The 22,935-nt window shown below is 46.2% G+C and overlaps 1 pseudogene; it reads left to right on the forward strand.

The window, feature by feature from the left end:
* Positions 1–18,045, forward strand: part of LOC148162279 (sodium channel protein type 10 subunit alpha-like) — a 50,182-nt pseudogene extending 32,137 nt beyond the window's left edge.
* Positions 18,046–22,935: the final 4,890 nt, after the last annotated feature.

Below are 22,935 nucleotides of genomic sequence, written 5' to 3' on the forward strand. Positions count from 1 at the left end.
CCACTAACACAAAGAATCAATGCTGCAGAGTTACTGGCTTTAGCTAACATTGTGGCTCTTGAAGCAGGAGGAAATGTACAGTGTACATCTGTGAGAGATAGGGGAAAGGGTCCCATACGGGAAATCGAGGGAGAAACTGGGTCATGCAGGAGGCAGGTGTCAACTCACCTCTTGTTTCATGAGGCTAATACCGTTGCCCCGTGTATGCGTGCAGGCCTAAAACCACCCACCTAACTCGAAGAGAAAAACTGTAGAGAATCCGTGCTTCACCTTAAAAAGCCTTTCCTGGGATCGGAAGCATTTTGTTGTGTGCAGGCATGAGAGCACTGCAAGTGAGTCCCAAACCTAAATCCGACTGAGGCTCATGCCACGGCAGAAGGCAGAACACGACTCCCCACTTGTTTCATGAAGCTAGCACTGCGGCCCCGCTTTTGCAGGGAACTCTAATTGCTAGCATACTAACTCAAAGCAACAACAATGCAGAGAAACCGTGCTTTAACTACTGTCGACCTCTCTGAGGGAGGATGCAGTTTACGGGGTACCGTGTGTGAGAGCCTGGGGAACGGGTTCCATACCAAAGGCGAATGAGAAAAGGTCAGTGCAGAAGGCACATCTGGACTCAGCTCTTGCTACCTAAAGCTAACACTACTGCTCCATGTGTGCTTGGAACACTCAGTGCTCAACAGTGACTTGGAAGAAACAAGCCTGTAAAGAATCCAAGCTTCAACTCACGTCACCTCTCCACAGGGTGGCAACATTTTCAACTGTGCTTGTGTGCCAACCTGGGGAATGGGTCCCAGCAGAACTCTGAGGGAGAAATAACCATGGGCCCAAGGCACCTCTCGACTCAACTCTTGTTTCCTGAAGCTAGGTCGTCTGCCCCATGTGTATGTGTAGTCCTAAGTGCCATCCACCTAACACATAGGAACAAAACATTAGAGACCCCGAGCCTCAGCAAAGAGCATCCTTCCTGAGAGCGAACTACAGCTGCTGTGTGTTTTTGTGAAAGCATGAGAAATGGGACGTAAATGTAACTCTGACTGAGAAACAGACCAGTGAGGAAGGCTGCTCTTGACTCACCTCATGTTTTAGGGGGTTAGCACTGCTGTACCCTGTGTGCCTAGATGCCTAGGTACCAGGCCACTAACACAAAGAGTCAATGCTGTAGAGTTACTGGCTTTAGCTCACATTTGGTTCCTGAAGCGGGAGGAAATGTACACTGTACGTCTGTGAGACACCGGGGAAAGGGTCCCATACGTGAAACCGAGGGAGAAACAGGGTCGCGCAGGAGGCAGCTGTCAACTCACCTCTTGCTTCATGAGGCTAATACCGTTGCCCCGTGTGTGCGTGCAGGCCTAAAGCCAGCCACCTAACTCAGAGAAACAAACTGAAGAGAATCCGTGCTTCACCTTAAAAAGCCTTTGCTGAGATTGAAAGTATTTTGTTGTGTGCATGCGTGAGACCAAGGCAAGTGAGTCCCAAACCTAAATCCAAGGGGGCTCAGGCCGCAGCAGAAGACAGAACACAACTCCCCTCTTGTTTCAGGAAGCTAGCACTGCGGCCCCACTCTTGCGTGCAAGTCTAATTGCTAGTGTACCTACTCTGCGAAACAGCACTGTAGAGGGACCATGTTTTAGATTCCATCACTGTTCCAGAGGGTGGAAACGCGTTCAGTGTGTGTGCGTGAGAGCCTGGGACACGATCCCATAAATCACTGGGCGAGAGAAACACCTTCATGCAGAGGCACCTCTCAAATCAGCTCTAGTTTCACGAGGCTAGCACTCCTCCTGCATGTGCGTGCGGACCTAAGTTCCAGGCACCTCCCTCAAAGGAACAACACTGTAGAGAAACGGTGCTTTAGCTACCACTGATGTCTCGATGGGAGGAAGCAGTATACTGTGTACTGTGGGTGAGAGCCTGGGGGACGGCTTCCCTACGAAAACCCGAGGGAGAAAAAGGCCGGTGCCGAAGACACCTCTCGACTCAGCTCTTTTGTCTGAGGCTAGTACCGTTGTCCCGTGTGTGCGTGCAGGCCCAAAGCCAACCACCTAACTCGAAGGAACCACACAGTAGAGAATCCGAGCTTCAGCTAAAATAGCTGTTCTTGAGGGTGGAAGCATTTTGCTGTGCGCATGCATGAGAGCACTGCAAGTGAGTCCAAAACCATTTTCTGAGTGAGACTCAGGCCACAGCAGAAGGCAGAACAAGACTCCCCACTTGTTTCATGAAGCTACCACTGCGGCCGCACTTTGGCGTGGATGTCTAATTGCTAGCGTTCTAACTCGAAGCAACAACAGTGTAGAGAAACCGTTCTTTAGCTACCTTCGACCTCCCTGAGGGAGGAAGCCGTTTCCAGGGTACCGTGGTTGAGAGCCTGGGGAACGGGTTCCATACGTAAAAGTGAGGGAGAAATACGCCAGTGCTGAAGGCACCTCTCGACTGAGCTCTTGCTACCTGAAGCTAACACTACTGCTCCATGTGTGTTTGGAACACTCAGTGCTCTTCACTGACTTGGAAGAAACAAGCCTGTAAAGAATCCCACCTTCAACTCACGTCGCCTCTCCACACGGTGGCAACATTTTCAACTGTGCTTGTGTGCTAACCTGGGGAATGGGTCCCAGCAGAATTCCAAGGGAGAAATAAGCATGGGCCCAAGGCACCTCTCGACTGAACTCTTGTTTCCTGAAGCTAGGTCGTCTGCACCCTGTGTGTGCGTAGTCCTAACTGCCATCCACTTAACACAAAGGAACAAAACTGTAGAGACCCCCTGCCTCAGCAAAGAGCGCCCACCTGAGCGCGAACTTCATCTGTTGTGTGTTTTTGTGAAAGCATGAGAAATGCGACCTCAACGTTACTCTGAGCGTGAAACAGGCCTCTAAGGAGGCTGCCCTCGACCAACCTGCTGTTTTAGGATGTTAGCACTGCTGTACCCTCTGTGTCTGGATGCCTAGGTGCCAGGATACTAAGTCAAAGAATCAAATCTGTAGAGTTACTGAACTTTAGCAGCTAACATTGCTGTTCTTGAAACTGGAAGAATTTCGTGTTCGTGTACGAGAGACCGGGGAAAGGGTCCCATACGTGAAATCGAGTGAGAAACTGGATCGTGCAGAAGGCAGCTCTCACTCACCTCTTGTTTCATGAGGCTAGTCGCGTGGCCTGGTGTGTGCATGCAGGCGTAAAGCCAGCCACCTCACTCGAAAAGACAACACTGTAGAGAACCCGTTCTTCAGCTTAAATAGTCTTTCCTGAGAGTGGAAGCACTTTGTCCTGAGCGTGCATGAGAGCACTGCAAGGGAGTCCGGAGCCATATTCTGAGTGAGACTCAAGGCGTCACCTCCACCTTGGCTTCACTGTCTTCCTCACGATAGAATGTTCCCAAGCCAGGTCCTTGAATTACTGGGGGGACAAGGGGCTGCTAATTTGTCCCCCTCTCCTACTGAAAATTAGGTTTTGCTTTCCTCCATCACAGACTCAAAGAAGACATCCTATCTTCAAAAACAAAAATGGACTTTAAAAATTCACTTGTACCTTCACAAACACTAGGAACTTATGATTGAAATCATTTGAAATTTGTTTTATTTTATCTCTAGGTTGCTGCTTTACAAATAAGCAAGTTTGTGAATATGGATTTCGATTTTCACTGATTCTTGACCGAGGCATACTTTGAACTATATTTTTAAAAAGCCCTTTTAAAATAGCATTAAAGGAGAATAATTAAGGTTCTAGAAGTCTGTATGTCCCAGCACAACACACACACTCAACACCCCTAAGAGAGCGTGTGTGTACTGTAAGTTCATCCATCCCCTCAATCCCGGGAAAAGATCCTAAAACCTGCCCAGAATGTTTAGGGAGAAGATCTAAACCCATCTTCAGCTGTCCAGTGCCTCTCAGTCTTCTGAGTTATTGTCTTAATTAACCGACTTCTCTTGCTACCTCCAAAGGCCACTGGCTCATGAAGCAGACTAAGTGAGTGTAGACAGAAGTGGGATCCAGCATGAAGGTTTCCAGATCCTTTTGCATTTCCCCCCAGGTGGTGGTAGATGCCCTGGTGGGTGCCATCCCATCCATCATGAATGTCCTCCTCGTCTACCTCATCTTCAGCATCATTGGTGTGATCTTCTTTGAGGGGAAGTTTGGGCAGTGTATCTAGAAAACCAATGGATACTTTTCTCTTGTGCCTCTGTCTATTGTGAATATAATATCTGACTATAAAGATCAGAAGCACGGTGGCAGCTTCTTCTAGGTCAATGTGAAAGTCAACTTTGATAATGTTGCGATCGGTTACCTAACACTTCTGCAGGTGGTAAGTCTGGAGATTAACCATGTCTCTTCCTTTGGCTACTTGATAATGTGGATGGTCTGGTGTCTTCCAGAAGTTGCTTTGTAGAGACTTTGCAAGGGCTAGCAATCAGTGTGAGCTGAAGTCACTACTTATTCCTACAGACTAGCATGAGGCTAAAAGCAATGTCACAGTGGTACAGTTAGACAAGTGTGGGCTGGCAGCACAGAATAAAGGGATGAACCTGCAGTGCAATTGTATCAGGTGATGATTTAGAATTCACTATTTGTACAAAATAGACACGATATAGCCCCCTGTTCAGTCCTCTACTGCAGATCCTCTCCTAGACAGTAACGATTGTATTCCAGGTCTATTATAATGATAGAAAGTGTTGGTGGTGATGACAGGCAAACACATTCACACACCCATTCTTTCATCCATACCTTGCCCTCATCCAATCAGGTGTTGATGCAATTGCTGATACATTTGTCACGCACTTACCCACACCTTCCTACATCCCACTGTTTGTTCATGATTGGTTCAACAAATACTCCCTGAGTAGCTGTGGTGGGCCAGGTGCTGTGCTTCGCCCTTGCAGGTATAGAGGACTGCCTCCAGGGGGCCCGTGATATGAGAAAAACAGACAAGTGAATCAAAACGGAGTTCGGTGTAGATAATGCGCAGACACTGAGTGGCCTCTGCTCCTTGTTTCCAGGCAACCTCTAAAGGCTGGATGGACACCGTGTATGCAGCTTTGGATGCCCGAGATGTGAGTCCAGCCTGCCGTGCCTTCTGCCTTCCCCTCGGTGCATTCCACTCACATCAGTCTATTTGAAATGGGCTGAAGGTGGCTTTGGTACCAGATAAGGCAGTCCCCCAACAGCCTGGTCTTATCCCTCCCTGGAGCAGTGTCCAGCTGGCCCTCTATTGAATGTTGAAGCCAACCTCACCTTTTCCCTTACAGGCACACTCCCTGGGCTTTTCAAGTTCTCCCGCTCACCATTGAGGAAAATGTCAGATAACCTCTCCAGGATTGTGTGTAAGGACACTCCCTGGGCAGAGGCAGGAGCAGGGTGGTGGCTACAACAAGGGTATTATCATGGTAGCCGGGGGGAGGAGATGGACGCTGCTGAGGACAGACCCTTTGCTGCTGTGGCAGAGCTGATGCCCTGCCCCAATTCCCTTGGCCCACCTCTTGAGGTCACTCTGGTGCTGTGCTTCTGATTCTCTGAGACTTGACTTTCTTCAGGGTCAGAGTTTGCTCAGCAGCCCCTCCCCTAAGGGCAGGGGATTGAATGTTCATAGGGACAACCCTCACAGGTGAGTCTCGGGAGTCTGCAGATAAATGCTCCAGCTTCCCAATCCCTTAGAGGTACAATTCTGAGGTGCATTCTACACAGTTCATTGGAGAACCCCAACAGGATGGAACACCAGTTGCCCCCCAGTGATGGGCTGCTTATCAACACCCCCTTTGGCTTTTCTCCTGCTTACCTTCCCCCTCCCTCAGTCCTGCTTCCTGACTCCCGAACAAACCACCCTCCCACACCCAGGTTCTTGTCTCAGGGATGAACACAAACATACACCCACCTGCTCCCCATGCCTCACCTTGTCTGTTCACAGGTGAACTTGCAGCCCAAGTGGGGAGACAAGGTGTACATGTACTTATACTTCATTATCTTCATCATTTTTGGTGGCTTCTTCACATTCAGTCTCTTTGTTGGGGTCATAATTGACAACTACAATCAACAGAAAAAAAAAAAAAGATAAGTGGGGCTCAGGTGTTCCCGTGAATCTTCCACTCCCTGTCCCCTGACTTCATGACTAAAGAAAACACTATTCCTAGCCCTCGTGTCTCACCAGGAGCCCAGTTTTGGCCTTTAACACCAATACCCACCTTTGCACCCTGATTGCAGCCCTTACCCCTGCCTGGTGTCGTGGGGCTGCTGCTGGAAGAGCTGCATTTCTCTGTGTCAACAATATCCCTGCTTCTGTCTGGGTCCCCTTCCACTCTCCCAGAGTGCCCAGGTCTTCCCAGCTGGAACCAGGTGTGCGGGGTGTGTCTCAGGGGACCCTTGGGAAACATCAACAGGGAAAGAAAGGGCTCCAGCACTTGCTGCCTCTGTCTGGAGCTCTGACCCCCAGAAGCACCAAGTCAGGAGGCCTCAGCAAGGGCCAGAGCTCCAGTATTGGCAGAATCCCAACCCTCCTTGGGATGGGGAGAAAGACCTATGCCTCCATGGATGCTGACTCTGATGAATAGGAACCGAATCCTAGATAACCTCTCACGTTTACATTAAAATGTTAGGGCATTAAAGGTGTAAAATGCTTTCTTGTTACCCTCTATTAATCCTTTCATTTAACACCCTCCATTCCTCTGAGGTAGATGAAGCACCCCTTTAGACTAATGTAGGCTGAAATCCAGAGGAAAAAACAGGGTCCTATGGATAAGTCACATGGATAAGGGCCCAGCATTGGTTTTGGCATCATACAAACCTGGGCTTGCATTCCCAACTCAACCACTTGCTAGGTGGCTGACCCTGGCAATTTCTAAAAACTCTCTGCACCTCAGCTTTCTCATCCATTCAGTGGAGTTAATAATACCTACTCATAGGATTCTGGTGAGAGGAAAGTAAAAGCCTGTTCAAGAAGGACCTAGTTTAGAGGTGCCTGGGGGGCTCAGCTGGTTAAGTGTCTGACTTCAGCTCAGGTCATGATCCTGGGGTCCTGGGATCAAGCTGCCACCTTGGGCTCCCCACTCGGTGGAGAGTCTGCTTCTCCCTCTCCCTCTGCCCCTCCCCCCTGCTTGTGTGCTCTCTCTCTCTCTCTCTCTTTCTCTCACTCGTTTTCCCTCTCTCAAATAAATAAAATATTTTAAAAAATAAAAGAAGCAACTAGTTTAAGACTGAGCTATTATACTAATATAATTCAAAATAAATGTCAAATGGCATGGGTCTTCCCACCTATAGGAAGTCCTTGGCCAGAGTTCTGGGCATAAGAAGTGGGCAGCCCTTTTCTGCCCCAGAGGGACTCAGCAAGACAGCTGTGAAGTGCTGGTCAATGTCATCAGCACCCTAGAGGGCTTTGAGACCATTCAAGCAATCCCTTCTCCCATTTTATAGATGAGGCAACTGAGTACGACCTTGCCAGGGAGTTGGCCATGTTAGGTGATAGAATGAGATAAACCAGGGTTGAAGTTGGGTGGGGGTATTATATTTGCTGACTCCTTGCTCAGGATTTTCAGTGTTGCCCTACCCAGTGCTCCCAAACCTCTGCCCCTGCCCCACTGAGATGTCTCTCCCTGGAAGCTCTCTGTATCCACAGATTTTCTTAAAATCTCCTCTCAAATCCCAGAGATCTCAGCCCATTTCCCGAGCATTTGCAGTGATCTCAGTTATACAAACATGCTATGGAAATGCGAAGAATTCACATTATGCCAGGGAGTGAAAGGTGGGGGGTTGAATGAAGGAGGTCTAGAGGGTCCTCAAAAAAAACCCAAAGCTAAAGGAGGAAGGCATTTTTGATGTTGGAAGTTCTGGCATTGTAATAGCAGAGGGCAATGCAAATCGGATCAAGAGTTCTCCAAAGACCCTTGGATAAGGCAGTAACTGTCCTTAGCTCCTCCTCTCCAGGAAGAGGTTAACGGTTTGGATCTCAAGGTCTTTGCTGCAGAAGGAGGCCCTGAGGGAAGCTCTTGTCCCTGGCAGGAACTATGATTCCAGAAGCCCAGTGGTTTTGACTAAAATGATCAGGCTGGTTGCAAGGCTCCGATTTAAAATGATATTTACCTTCTCCTTAGGTTCCACTCCCAAGTTCTTCCCACCCTCTGCCCATGCAGTACCTCTGGGTTCCTGCAGGAGAGAAATAAACAGGCTTTGTGCCAGAGACTCAGGCAGGGAGTCAGAGCTGGGGCTCATTCCCACCCACTCTGTCACTGGTTGTGGCACCTGGGCTGGACACTGCTTGATTCTGTCCTTGACATGTCTTTCTTCAGAGAAGGGAGAAGGTAGAGATGTTCTTCTTCTCCAGCATGCTCTGATTTTGGTACTCCAGGGGGTTCTTGTTGCTTTAAAAACAGTGGTGTGTTTTATCCTCTCCTGTACTTAGGGGGCCAGGACATCTTCATGACAGAGGGGCAAAAGAAGTACTACAATGCCATGAAGAAGCTGGGCTCCAAGAAGCCCCAGAAGCCCATCCCATGACCTCTGGTGAGCCCCAGAGCTTCCCTGAAGCAGAATGTGTCTGGAAATCCAACCGATAGCTTATTCCAATGGTGGGTAAGGGTTGGCCAGCACTCTCTGTGAAGGGGGAAATCTAGATTGAATTTGGGGATGATGTAATGAGAGTTCCCAGTCCCAAGGAATGAGAAGTCTAAAAGAAGGAACTTTGGTCTTCCAAATATCTCCCACAGGTACTCCAAATAGACCTGTTTAGGGAAGTACTGAGTTCTGCAAACAGTTTAGGGTTCAATCACAGGATTGGGAGCAGGTTAGGCTAAATGATACTAAATGTGGTAAGAGCCCTGAAATGAAGCATTTGTGTGGTTATGCATCATGATCTAGGTTGCAGGCTCACCCTAAATTCCACCCCATGCCTACAGTAGACAGATGGGAAATGGCCAAAACCCAGGCCCCTGGGATCCTGGTCCCCATCACGGTCATGGTAAATAGGAGCCAAAAGTTATCCCATTGTTGTGTTTAAAGATTGACCAAAACTTTAAGAAAAAAGAAAAAGAAGAAGATAACAGGAGAGGAAGAAAAGGGGAGTATGTCAGAGGGGGAGACGAACCATGAGAGATGATGAACTCTGAAAAACAAACTGAGGGTTCTAGAGGGGAGGGGGGTAGGGGGATGGGTTAGCCTGGTGATGGGTATTGAGGAGGGCACGTTCTGCATGGAGCACTGGGTGTTATGAACAGACAATGAATCATGGAACACTGCACCAAAAACTAATGATGTAATATATGGTGATTAACATAACAATAAAAAAAAAAAGATTGACCAAAACTTAGAGCTATACTCCACTTCAATTCCTTTATTCACAAAAACCCTAAGAGACATGGCCTTTTATTCCCCGATGAAATGCAACACTCAAACCATACATATTATCACCTCAGTTCTTCTCAGTCCTCCACCAGAAGATAGAAAATGTCAAACCTCTAGTTGGCTTCCGTTGAGAGTGGATGAACAGGTTTGAGAGTGGGAGTATTGTTATGTAGGAAATGTACAATGAAACTTCTTCCAAGAATTTCTGAGCCATCAGAATGGAACTGGCATCTTGTCCGTTTACATAACCTTTCTGTGGTTAAGATGCAGTATCTGTGAAGAAAACTACAGGTGCTTATGCCATTAGACTCCCCCCCCCCACCACCACCACCACCATCAGGGCAAAGCCTAAGGACCTGCAACAAAGGAGAGGAACTTTCCCTAGAATTAAGGAGACATATATTCTATTGGCCAAGGCATTAGGATTTCTAAATCAAGGCATGGGGTTTGTATAAGTTACTAAAAACATCATAAGCACATAGTCTTGAAAACATTTATGGGAGAAAAAAAATGCTATGACCTTTGGATATACTTTCCTTGGAAACAGTGGTCATAAATGTATCCCTATGGTCAATTCTGATAAGAAGTGTTATAATGAGGGGTGATAGGATGTTCAGACCTCTGTAGGGGCAGAGATTTCCTTCCAAATCCCCCATCAAATCAAGATATCTGGGGTTGAGTGAGCCTTAAGCCTCAGGGAGTACCCCTCTGTCAGCCAGTCCAATGGGCAGGAACAAGCTCAGAATTAAAAGATGTAGGTAAATGGGCTAAGCCCAACCAATCAGCATCAAGTCAGAGGAGGAGGAGCCTGAGACTTACAGAGAAACAAGCAGCTGAGTCCCTGCTGGCCTTCACTTGGTGGCTGGACTGATGCTCAATCTACACTTGAACCAGATGGTAAGGAGTCTGTGCTAGGGACATCCCTTGGCAAAATCATGACAATTGTTAGTACCTTGTCCTACACACTGCTCAGTCTCTCTGTAACATCTCAGATTCTCCCCTTTTATCAACTAATCCCACAGGCCACCATAGCTTCCTCCTCTCAAGGAGGACAATTTCACTGGGATAGGATGAGCTGCATTTCAAAAAGGGACCCTGGAGAGGACACTATCTTAATACAAAGGTAGGAACCTAATGTTGAAATTCCAGGCACTACAGTCAGAGTGGAAGCCAATGGTTGGGCAGGAAGACCTATGACAAAATCACCATTTCTCCTAATCAAGCCATAACCAAGACCTTCCAAGGTTGGCAATGGGGGAGGCTCGCCACATGGATAAGGGAAGTGAGACCTCACAGCCCAACTGTGTTTCTGAGATTCATCATCCCTTTGGATGGGAAGGGGGTGAATTACTAATTAACTATCGATACTGTCCTAGCTTTAGTGGAGGAATGTGGCTCTCTCCTTAATACTCTGTTCCAAGCATAGCCCTTTGTTCCCCTTATCATAGCCGAGGCAAGTCTGGAACATTTAACCAAGACTTTGAAGTCTTAGGGGTTCCAAAGGGGAAATCAGCAGAGCGGGGGCCCAAGCAGTAACGGCATTTGGCTGATCTCCAGGGTCCACAAGTCTTGGCCCATCCTTGCTCCTGGCCAGCATCCATATGGCAGACAACATCTTGGCACCCACCACCCAGTGGGACAAGCCTGATCATCTGGCTTCCTCAAAGTCCAGAGCCAAGAAAGAAACACAAGCAAAAAGAGAAATCCCCACTCCTACCTAAGATTCACCTTCCCAGATCCAGCTCTCTTTTCATTAGATTATTGGCCCTGGAAAGCTCATCTTCTTCCCTTAGCAGTCCCAACAGGTTAAGCTGGGCACATAAGCTGAGCATTGATACAGGAGTTCTGATCCACAGGTGCATGGGTGCCATTTCACAGCAGGGTCAACCTGGGATACACACACACACACACACACACACACACACACACACACACACACACTCACACTCCTCCTCACCACTGGCAAAGCTCAAGTTCTAAATTGTATGCTTCTTCCATAGGAAAGACTACAGCTTCCACAAGACTGGGAAATTTTATTCTATAACATTCCTTGCTATAGAAATTACTAAAAGCAGGTTTCACATACTTCACTTTATAGGAAAATAGGCTCTAGGATATCACATCATCACTTCATCATCTCTGAGAGCACTGAGAGTTGCAAAGAAGTGAACCCTGCCCACAGGTTAAGCCAAGAGCAGCCAGCAAGCTGCTTCATTCCCCAGCATCCAAATATCCAGGGCAAACTCAATGCCTACAACTTAGTGATGTTGTCACCTGCTCTGTTTAATTAGAAGTTGTGTGGTCATAAATGGCCCTTTATTTTTTCACCATGTTCAGTGATGAAATGGAAGTTATTAGTGGCTCTTCAATCCCTCTCCCACTCCAGAAAAGACACGGGCCAGCAGTTATGCCCAGAGCCAGACCCACTTGGGTCTGATTCTTTGCTCTAACCCACAGGGTAGCAACCTCTACCCAACAGAAACAGAAAGCAAGACCCAGCCTCTGTCACAGCCCTTCTCCCCCATGTCTGCTTTGCAGGTCCTGTGAGCTCCCTGATGAGACTCATGACAGGGTCCTCTCTGCCTCCACTCATGCAGAGTCCGGCACATAGTATACATTCAGTAAGTGCCTGTTGTATAGAATAGAGTGGCCTTCTAATTTTATTTGAGGTGTGAGTAATTCAGAGCTGTCCATTCTGTCATCCATTCATTAATCTATTTATTGAGCATCTATTGCATGCCATTGGGGATACTCGGCAGACACTGGGGATAGAGCAGTGAGCAACACATACAAAGTTCCTGCCCTTGAAGAGACTATAATCCTGTGACATAGGAAAAAAAATGGGTGTTATACGCAAACAATGAATCATGGAACACTACATCAAAAAGTAATGATGTACTTAATGGTGACTAACATAACATAATTAAAAAATATATTTAAAAAATTAGTGAAAATCGCACATGTACCAATTCACAGGGTGCAGAGATTCCTAAGAGAGAAGGAATGGGGTGAAGAGCAAAGGGTGCCTAGGACTGAGCCTTGAGGTACTCTAACATCTAAGGGTTGCATAAAGAAGACTCAAAACAGAATATCCAGAAAGGCAAGAAAAGAACCAGGGAAGTAAGGCATGACGGAGACTAAGAAAGGAGAGTTTCAAGGTGGCAGGTGTGGCAAGCAATGCCAAACAAGTGTCCTTGGATTTACATTCTGGATGTCATTGGTGATCTTAACGAGAACCATCTCAGTGGCAGGATGGGGACAAAAGCCATTTGGAGGTGAAGTGGGGAGTGAGGGGGAACAGTGATTGCACAACATGCCTTCAAGAATTTGGCTGTGAAAGTGGGGGGAGAAGTAGTGTGGTAGCTGGAGGGAGATGTAAGGTTCAGGAAGATTTTTTTTTTTCTTTAAGCTAGGAACAGCTAGGTCATGAGAGATTTAGCTAAGGAACCAAGAGGTAGTAGCCAAGAGTGGAAGTCAGGCCAAAAGCCTCACTCCTCAGTAATGAAGCCGAAGGACCAGGAGGTTGGTAAGTGGCAGCAATGAAGAAGAGATGAAGGTAAACTACCTAGATGACACAAGCTTCAAAGGAGGAAGGGTTTTGCAAGATTCAGGAGGAGCAAAGGTCTGGAAGTTACAGTGGGAAACAAGAAGGACTCCAGGCCTACCCTCTTGCCCTGGAGTACTTGGGGTGGGGGAGAATGAGCAGCCACTGAATTTGCAGTTCTTGAACTCATCCTCTGCAGGCACTATGGGAACACAATGTTAAATAAGACATGGCCAGGGCGCCTGGGTGGCTCAGTCGGTTAAGCGACTGCCTTCCACTCAGGTCATGATCCTGGGGTCCTGGGATCGAGCCCCACGTCTGGCTTCCTGCTTGGTGGAGAACCTACTTCTCCCTCTCCCTCTGCCTACTTGTGCTCTCTGTCTCTCTGTCAAATAAATAAATAAAATCTTTAAATAAATAAATAAGACATGGCCCCATCCTCAAGGAGCTCGCTATCTAGTAGAGAAGAAGCGAAGCACACAGGAAATGCTAGAACTCAAGGCGGACTACGAAGCCTGTGAGAGGAGAGAGGAAATAGGCAATGTGGTGTGATGTGATAGGTGATTAGGGAGATCTCCCTGGAAGGGGCTTAAGAAAAATGGATCACTCAGGACTATTGGGATTTAGATAGCCAGGAGATGGGATGGGAACAGCTCGAAAATGGTGCACCAGTGAGACAAAAGTGCCTGGTGACTTCAAGGGGGTGGGAAAGGCAACAAGGACTTGAATTGAGGCATTGAAGAAGAATCAACTAAGAATAAGATTTTGGAAGGAGTAAGGACAGGACTTGGCTTCTGTTTGGATGTGGTGTGAGGAAGACAACAGACAGATTTTAGAAAGCCATCTATGGAGAATGCAGCCTCTCCAGATGCCTCTTGTATGTTGGCCAGAAAGGCCCTGATGGACCATCTCTTGTTTTCTCAGAACAAGTACCAGGGCTTTGTCTTTGACATTGTGCCAGACAAGCTTTCGACATTGTCATAATGGTCCTCATCTGCCTCAACATGATCACCATGATGGTGGAGACTGATGAACAGAGTGAAGAAAAGACAAAAATCCTTAACAAAATCAATCAGTTCTTCATGGGTAAGTGTGTCATGAAGATGTTTGCCTTGCAGCATCACTACTTCACCAAAGGCTGGAATGTGTTTAACTTGATTGTCATGGTCCTCTCGATTGGGAGTAAGTGGGCTTACAGGTGGTGGGGAAGCCCAGACTCTGCTTGGGGTTGTTTGGGCTGTTTTTTTGTTTTGTTTTGTTTTGTTTTGTTTTGTTTTGTTTCCAAAACCAAGAGGACAACAAACGTTTTTAATATACATTACATGTTAGAGGAGCCCAGTATTTGCTGCTTTCCAAAAGCGGCAGATTTAAAATGCCCCTGTCCTCTCTGTGAAATGGAGAGTTTCCATTGGCATTTTCCATGCTGTCACAAAGTGTTTTTAGGCACCTACTGTGTGCATAGCCCATTGCCTGAACTTTGGGGCTGATGGGGACAGTCAGGCACTTCTCCAGAGAATATAAGATGATGGAACTTCCAGAGGGCCTTCTCTTGATGGTCGTCAAAGAGGAGAATGGGTGGTACGATGTGAGGTGAGTCATTAAATACTTTCTGGAAAAGGAGATGGTTGCCAGAAGAGTGAGCAAAGACTATGAGTGTTCAGAGGAGATTCTTAAGTCAAAGATCTGCAGTTAAATCATTATATAACTGTCCACTTAGGGAATGTGAGTGATAGACAAGTCAAAGATCAATGCCAAGAGATCAATGCTCTTAGGGCCTAGTCTGGGTGTTTGAATGATAGGCCCAGTATTTGGGGGCCAACGAGTGTTCAGAGAAAACGCATAAGGTCAGAAACGCAAGTGGGGAATGGAGCCACCACAGTTGAGTGCTTGCTGACTTCTGAGGACTGGGCTGGGCTCCTTGGGAGCCTTCACAATGGCTCCCTGAAGGAGTGTTATTATCTTCATTTTATACATTTAAAATTGAGCCTTACAGATTAAGAAAGTTATGCAAAGTCATACAGTCTGTAAAGGGTAGAGCTGAATTTAGACCAGGCTAATGTCCTTCTAATGAACTAGCTGCCTCCTACCAACAACCAAGAGAATGTCCTTAGCCTTCTTGTGGTTGAGGCACAGTTTAGCCTTACAAAGGCCAAATGACAGTGCACCAGGTTTACTTTGCATTACAAATATATCCTGACCTGTTATATCATGACCTGCTTAATTTTCATGTCAGAACATTGCTGTAGATTTAATTTTCCATTGATTTACCATCAAGAGCTAACAGCATCTAAATACAACTTGGCAGCACTTCATCCATCTCCCCACCCTGGTGCTGAAACACAGCCTTGGGTTGTGTTTATTTGTTTGGGAGCTTTACGTTTATTTTTGTTTTCTGTTTTGTTTTGTTTTCCTGTTGCTGCTGGTTTTTTGTGGGAGGTTTGTTTTGTTCGTTTGCTTTCCAAGTGAGAAACTCTAAAGGTCACTTTCAGTTTACAGTAGAGAAGAGAGCTTGCTTATGTGACTTCCCTTAACAACACTATAGAAATAAAATATACTCAAAGTACTCCATTCTATGATGGGGACACCTTAACTACCAGTGCCTATGACCTGCACAGCAACACCATCCACTGGTTAGAAATCAGTCATAGAGACAGCTGGAAAACAAGTGAAAGAACCCACCTCTTCCTCCTTCTGCCCTCCCCCTCTCATTTTCTTCCTTCCCACTTGCAAGACATGGATTGAGTATCTAATTGCTACAAGTATGAAGACTCATACTACCTTGAAGTATTATGTAGACTGGCTGGCTGGCTGGCAGAATCTTAGTAGGTTATATAGACACATACCCCACGCTGTGGAAAAATATCCCAGTTAAACTTGCTTTAGGAGAGGGGCTTTCATAAAGATTTTATAATACAATATTATAACTACTTCCCAAATCTCTTCCTGTTTCCTTCCTCCTTCCAGCACAATACTGTGACCACCCATATTCATATGACAAAAGGCAGGTAGGGGAAGAGCGTCAAGGGAACCCTGGCAAGGAGAGAGAGCTTGCCACTACACTCACCATTTGTCCTGAGAGATTTTGAATCCTGTCTGACCTAAAGGCTTCATCTAATCTTTTGCGGTCCCAATAGACATCCACGGCCCCAAGATCAAGCTTCACAAATTTTCAAGTTAGATATCATATAGGGAGACTTTTACATTCTTCATCTTTCCAACTCTGTTCATAGTTGGGGGGTGGGAGGGCCATAACTGACACTAAACAAGCCCATCTCCAGGCCCTAACATAGAGTTCAAACACAGCCGGAGATGAAAGAAACAAATAAAAGCCATTATGCAGACAGCTGGCCATTCAAAACCTGTCTACTTTAGCTGTCAGCAAGTTGCCCGACTCTTCAGACCACCTTATAATTAACACCAGGCTCTGTACAATGATCCACAGGACCATGTACAGGAACTGAGTCAATCTTCACAATGGGAGATGGGGAGATGAATCACAGGGGATCCTGGCCTTCACAGAGCACAGGACCAGGAAAAGGTGGACGAAAAGGCCTGTCCCAAGGCTGAATTCTCAGGGAAGAGTAGGGCCTGTGTCATAGAGAGAACCACACAAAGGCTGTGTACGTGTGGAAAAATGTGTAGTCGCTTCCAGTTAACCTAGGCTGCGGAAGATAGGGCTTTGACCATGGAGGCTGACTAAGAAGAAGACATTCCGGGTAGAGAGAAAGAAAGATAAGAACATGGTGGGAAGCGTGGGTCTTACTTGAGAGAGAAAAACTTATGCAATGAGCACGTGCTGAGCCCCTACTTTATGCCAGCCACTGTGCAAGGTTCAGAAGGCCCAGAGTCCTTGAATACAAATACTCACATGGAGATCCATACAGAGCAGAGATGGGACAGGGATTGCAGCCAGCTTTGTCAGGGCTCATGCTTGCAAGTACTGATTAGATCATTCCCCCCTCTTCTAAAGGCCTGTATTTTCTGCGATTCTTACCTCACTTGAAAATTACTTCTCCCAGTGCTCTTCCGAGTCATCCACCTGGCCCAGATTGGTCACATCCTCAGGCTGATACAAGCAGCCAAGGGAATCCGCACACTGCTCTTTGCCCTCATGATGCCCCTGCCTGCTCTCTTCAACATAGGACTGCTGCTCTTCCTTGTCATGTTCATCTACTCCATCTTCGGCATAGTCAGCTTCCCCCATGTAAGCGGGGAGGCTGGCATCAACAACACGTTCAACTTCCCAGACCTTCGCCAACAGCATGCTGTGCCTCTTCCAGACCACCACACCAGCTGGCTGGGATGGGCTCCTCAGCCCTATCTTCAACACAGGATCCCCTTTCTGTGACTCCAATCTGCCCAACAGCAATGGCTCCTGGGGGAACTGTGGGAACCCAGCCATGGGCATCCTTTTCTTCACCACGTACATCATCATCTCCTTCCTCATCGTGGACAACATGTACACTGCCATGATTCTGGAGAACTTCAATGTGGCCACGCAGGGGGGTAGCGAACCTTTGAGTGAGGATGACTTTGACATGTTCTATGAGACCTGGGAAAAGTTTGACCCAGAGGCCACTCAGTTTATTACATTTTCTCCCCTCTCAGACTTTGCAGACACCCTTTCAGGGCCCTGCAAATCCCAAAACCCAGTCGGAATATATTAATCCAGATGGACCTACCCTTGGTCCCTGGAGATAAGATTCACTGGACATTCTTTTTGCCTTCACTAGAAATGTTCTCAGAGAATCTGGGGAGTTGGATTCTCTGAAGGCAAATATGGAAGAGAAGTTTATGGCAACTAATGTTTCAAAAACATCCTATGAACCAATAGCAACCACCCTGCAGTGGAAGCAGGAAGATATTTCAGCTACTGTCATTCAAAAGGCCTATCAGAGCTATGTGTTACACCACTCCATGACAATCTCCAACCCCCCCAGGTGTGCCCAGGGCTGAGGAGGAGGCTGTGTCACCCCTAGGTGAAGGCTTTATTGTATTCATGGCAAATGAAAATTGCACACTCCCAGACAAATCTGAAACTGCATCTACCACATCTTTCCCACCATCCTACGACAGTGTCACTAGAGGCCTTAGTGATCGAGTCAACATGAGCACATCTAGTTCAGTGCAGAATGAATTATGAAGCTGTCAGTAAGAAAGCAACTGCCCTTGGGCCCTAGGGAAGACACTCCAGCATGGACCTAACCAGTCCTGATGTGACCTTCAGCTCTGTGATAACTCTTTCCCACTAAAGGTGGCACCCAGTTACCACCTCATCAATGCATGCCACCGGTCACAGTGTCAGAACTGGGCAGAGAATGCATTTGGTGCCCACCTTTGGAGAAGCCCTCAAAACCAATAGGAGTCAGAAGCCAAGAGCATCTACACTGTGACAACCATTTGAATTTCATTATCAGGTGATGTATTCTCTTACTTGCCAGAAAATGTCCTTGGTCCTTTTATTTTAATTGTGACCAGAGCTTCCATTTACTCTGATAAACTTCTCAGGACCAGAACTTCCAAAGATATATTGGCAAGGATGTTGTTGAAGGTCCAAGTTAGTCCTCTGTGAAACACCACACTGAAGTTGACAATGTTATTTAGGATTCTGCATGACTGCATGTTGAGAGCTGCCAGACAATTGCTCTTGCCCAAGGTAACACCTGTGGTCTATGTCATGAAAGGCCTTTGAGATAGCCATTAAAATTAATATTTGTAAAGGTATATCGAGACCAATGTAACATCTTAAAGAATCATTTTTAAAAGTTATGTGATACTGACATGTGTCATAGATCACTTCTTCATTTTCAGGGTTCCTGATATTATTTTGCAGTTTGAGCTTGAATCTAGATGAAGCAGGAAGGAGCACTGTCCTGAGAGTTTGTTTTAATCCTAAGTATTCCACCAACTGCCATGCTGCCTGCACCACACTCTTTCCCTTCTGAACCTCAGTTTCCCCACTTGTAAGAGTGGTGGGAGGTGGGAGACAAAATGGACACTCTCTATAGTCCTTCCATTTCTTGCTTTAGAACAACTCGTTGGTGCTCTGCACCAATTTAGATAAGGAAAACACTCCTGAAGTTACAATGGCCAGACTTTTCTGCTGTGTAGCTAAAGAGGTAGCTTTTGGATACATTCCAGAACGTGTTCCACATCTCATAGTCAGGCTTTAAGAAGGACGGTTTTCACATTCTCCTTGGGCCAAGATTCCAAAATTAGTATCATCAAAAGAAAAGGGACATTATGAAAAAGATTATCTGAAAGATAAAATGTATCTCAATATTTTCTTAAATACATCCTGCAAATGGTATTAAGTACCCATCATATGGCAGGCACACTCTAAGCACAAGAGATAATGGAAACTAAGCCCCAAATGATTAATTGGATTTATGCAGTGAGTGGAGAAAGAGTTGTCAGAAAAGAATATTCAGGCCAAAGAATGTGGTGGGTCTTAAGATGAAGGAGAACAAGGAGTTTGTGTGACAACATAGGACGTAAAGAATCATAATGACAGCCATGATCTTCTGTCAGCCCTTGGGACATTTCCTGCCACAATAACAAGGATCAGGTCAATTTGTTGACATATATTTGATCACTTCATAAGATTCCCCATTTGTATAATTACAAACCCTAGTGACTAGTCCACCATACATGCCTCATGGGTACAGATTTTCTGAGGTCTTGATCTCCTTTCTCTGTCATTGTTGGCCCATCAGAGGCTGAAAGGCTGTCAAGGTGTTTGTTGGGGTTTGTCAGCACCCAAAGATGTAGGTTAATAAGACAATGATGGAACAGCTGAGGGCTGGGCTGTCCCAGTACAAGTCAGATGTTCTACAGGTGTGTGGTTTGTATCTTAAGGATGAGTTCAACAAAATGGCTCTTCTCATGGGTTCCACTGAACAAAGGAACACAGATATCAATGGTGTTGCTTCTTCAACATCAAAATCCCATGCAGTCAATGAAAATGCCATCTAAGACAGCTGGATGGACAGAGAGGTTGGGGACTGGCTTATTTTTACGCTATGTGTAAATGTACCCAATCATCACACTAGTTTTATTAAGTAGATGATATTATTCTCAAAGAGATTCTTGATACATTTTTTTGTCCCAGGATGTAAGTTGAATTGTGCACCACCCCCCGCCCCCACCAAGATAAAGTTCTATTGAAGTTCTAACCCATGGTAATAATAGTCACATGCAAATGGGACCTTATTTGGAAATAGAGTGCAGATGAATCAATCAAATTAAAACACAGTCATACGGGATTTAAGTGGATTAAATGGGCCCTAATCCAATGATAAACGTCTTTAAAACATGAGGCAAATTTGGACATAAACACACAGGGAGAAGAATGCCATGTGCAAACACACACAGAGTGAGAAGGCAGCTTTGTGAAGACAGAGGCAGAAATTGGAATGATGCGGTTGCAAGCCGAGGAATGCCAAGTATTGCTGGCAAGTAAGAACGACTAGAAAAGGGCAAAGAAGGATTCTTCTCTGGAACCTTTGGAGACAGCATAGCCCTATCAATACACTGATTTCAGACTCTGGCCTCCAGAACCAGGATAGAATACATTCCTATTATTTTAAGCCACCTACTTTGTAGTACTTTGTTACAGCAGCTAGCAAGCTAACACACTCCACATTTATTTCCATACAGATGCATTTCCCAAATTATGATGGCAACCACTGGAAAAGTAATGCAATATGCACAGCTTGCATTGCCCAGAGTTTTCAGAAATTTATTTAGTGCAAATGCAGGCTTAGCCCTTGAAAATTTCACTAGATCTAGTTTCAAAGTTCAGCTGGTGGTCCAATTACAAGAGAGGCGCAAATCTGAGATGTCCAGGGCAGATGGAGAGTCAGAGCTAGCTTCTCAGCCTCACCCATAGGAAATGGCACTGGAATCTCTCTGACCCAGATTATGAGTATACCTAAATGCTGAAGGGAAACAAGAGGCAGAACAGTGGTCTGACTGTATAAATATTTGGAACCTGCAGGATCCTTAAAATGTCTCTACCATAAACACTACCCTGACTCTTTTTTGTTAAGATTTTATTTGTTTATTTGACAGAGAGCACAAGCAGGGGGAGTGGCATGAAATACCTTATCCTTCTAATGGGTTTGGGGCATGAAAATTTCCCAAGGACACCCCACTCCAGCTCAGGAAGCTGAGGAGGCCACGTCCTGTAAGGGTTACTGCCACGGCCCGGACTGTGGTTCTCAGGTGCCTCACTGAAGGCCCTGGTCAGATGAAGGGATTCTGCAACTGTGGGGGGACACATAACAACAGTGTCTCAGGGTGACGCTTGTCTCCCATAACAGCGCTCGTCTCCCCTTTGGTTTTAGGGGAAGGTTGTCAGATTGTGGTGACCCAGGAGCCATCACTGGCAGTGTCTCTAAGAGGGATGGTCATACTCACTTGTGGTCCTAGGCTTGGGTAAGTCTCTACCAGTAACTGCCCTGGCTGGTACTAGCAGACCCCAGGCTGGTTTCCCCACCCCCTTATCTACCGGATAAAGAACCATCCCTCTGAGGTCCCTGATCACTTCCATGGATCCATCTCTGGGAACAAAACCACCCTTATCATCACTGGGGCTCAGCCTGAGGATGAGGCCAACTATCACTGTGCTACGTGGGTAGTGGTGTGCATGGAGTGATTCAAATCTATGGGAGAGTGCAGCCAGAACTTCTCATGGGCTCAGAATGGCTCAGCCCTTAGAGGCAGGAGAGAATGTGACAGGGGGGATAGTCAATACCACCATGGGAAGTGAGACTCCCTGGCCCCATTTTCCTGTCCAGTGGTCCATGACCATGTGCCCCATTCCATCTCTCCCAGGGTGTGTCCATCTCTCTAGTGTGATCCTCCAAGACTGGGATTCCTCTCTCATTGCTTAGATTGATGGGGAGGGGGCTCAGATCCAAAATATATCCCCAAACAGTGAGACTCAGTTACCTCACTGCTCCTTGTGAGATGCTCCTTATTCAAGTGCATCAACAAACATGCCTTCAGAAGTATATTGCAATATGGGCCTCAAGAAGCAAGAAACGTCTCATATACACAAGCAGGGGGGAGGGGCAGAGGGAGAGGGAGAAGCAGACTCTCCACCGAGTGGGGAGCCCAAGGTGGCAGCTTGATCCCAGGACCCCAGGATCATGACCTGAGCTGAAGTCAGACACTTAACCAACTGAGCCCCCCAGGCACCTCTAAACTAGGTCCTTCTTGAACAGGCTTTTACTTTCCTCTCACCAGAATCCTATGATCCTCTCAATAGATGCAGAAAAAGCATTTGACAAAGTACAGCATCCTTTCTTGATCAAAACTCTTCAGAGTATAGGGATAGAGGGGACATACCTCAATATCATAAAAGCCATCTATGAAAAACCTACAGTGCATATCATTCTCAATGGGGAAAAGCTGAGAGCTTTTCCCCTAAGGTCAGGAACGCGGCAGGGATGTCCACTCTCACCACTGCTATTCAACATAGTATTAGAAGTCCTAGCCACAGCAATCAGACAACAAAAAGAAATCAAAGGCATCCAAATTGGCAAAGAGGAAGTCAAACTCTCACTCTTTGCAGATGATATGATACTGTATGTGGAAAACCCAAAAGACTCCACCCCAAAACTGCTAGAACTCATACAGGAATTCAGTCAAGTAGCAGGCTATGAAATCAATGCACAGAAATCAGTGGCATTCCTATACACCAACAAGACAGAAGAGAGAGAAATGAAGGAGTCAATCCCATTTACAATTGCACCCAAAACCATAAGATCCCTAGGAATCAATTTAACCAAAGAGGCAAAGGATCTGTACTCAGAAAACTATAAAATACTCATGAAAGTAAAGAAGACACAAAGAAATGGGAAAACGTTCCATCCTCATGGATTGGAAGAACAAACATTGTGAAGATGTCAATGGTGCTTGGAGCAATCTACACATTCAATGCAATCCCCATCAAAATGCCATCCACTTTTTTCAAAGAAAGGGAACAAAGAATCCTAAAATTTGTATGGAACCAGAAGAGACCCCGAATAGCCAGAGGAATATTGAAAAAGTAAAGCAAAGCT

Source organism: Eumetopias jubatus, unplaced genomic scaffold, assembly GCF_037043125.1.
Source record: "Eumetopias jubatus isolate StellerSeaLion01/CBP00866 unplaced genomic scaffold, mEumJub1_p1.0 scaffold_16, whole genome shotgun sequence".
In the NCBI taxonomy this organism is placed as follows: Eukaryota; Metazoa; Chordata; class Mammalia; order Carnivora; family Otariidae; genus Eumetopias; species Eumetopias jubatus.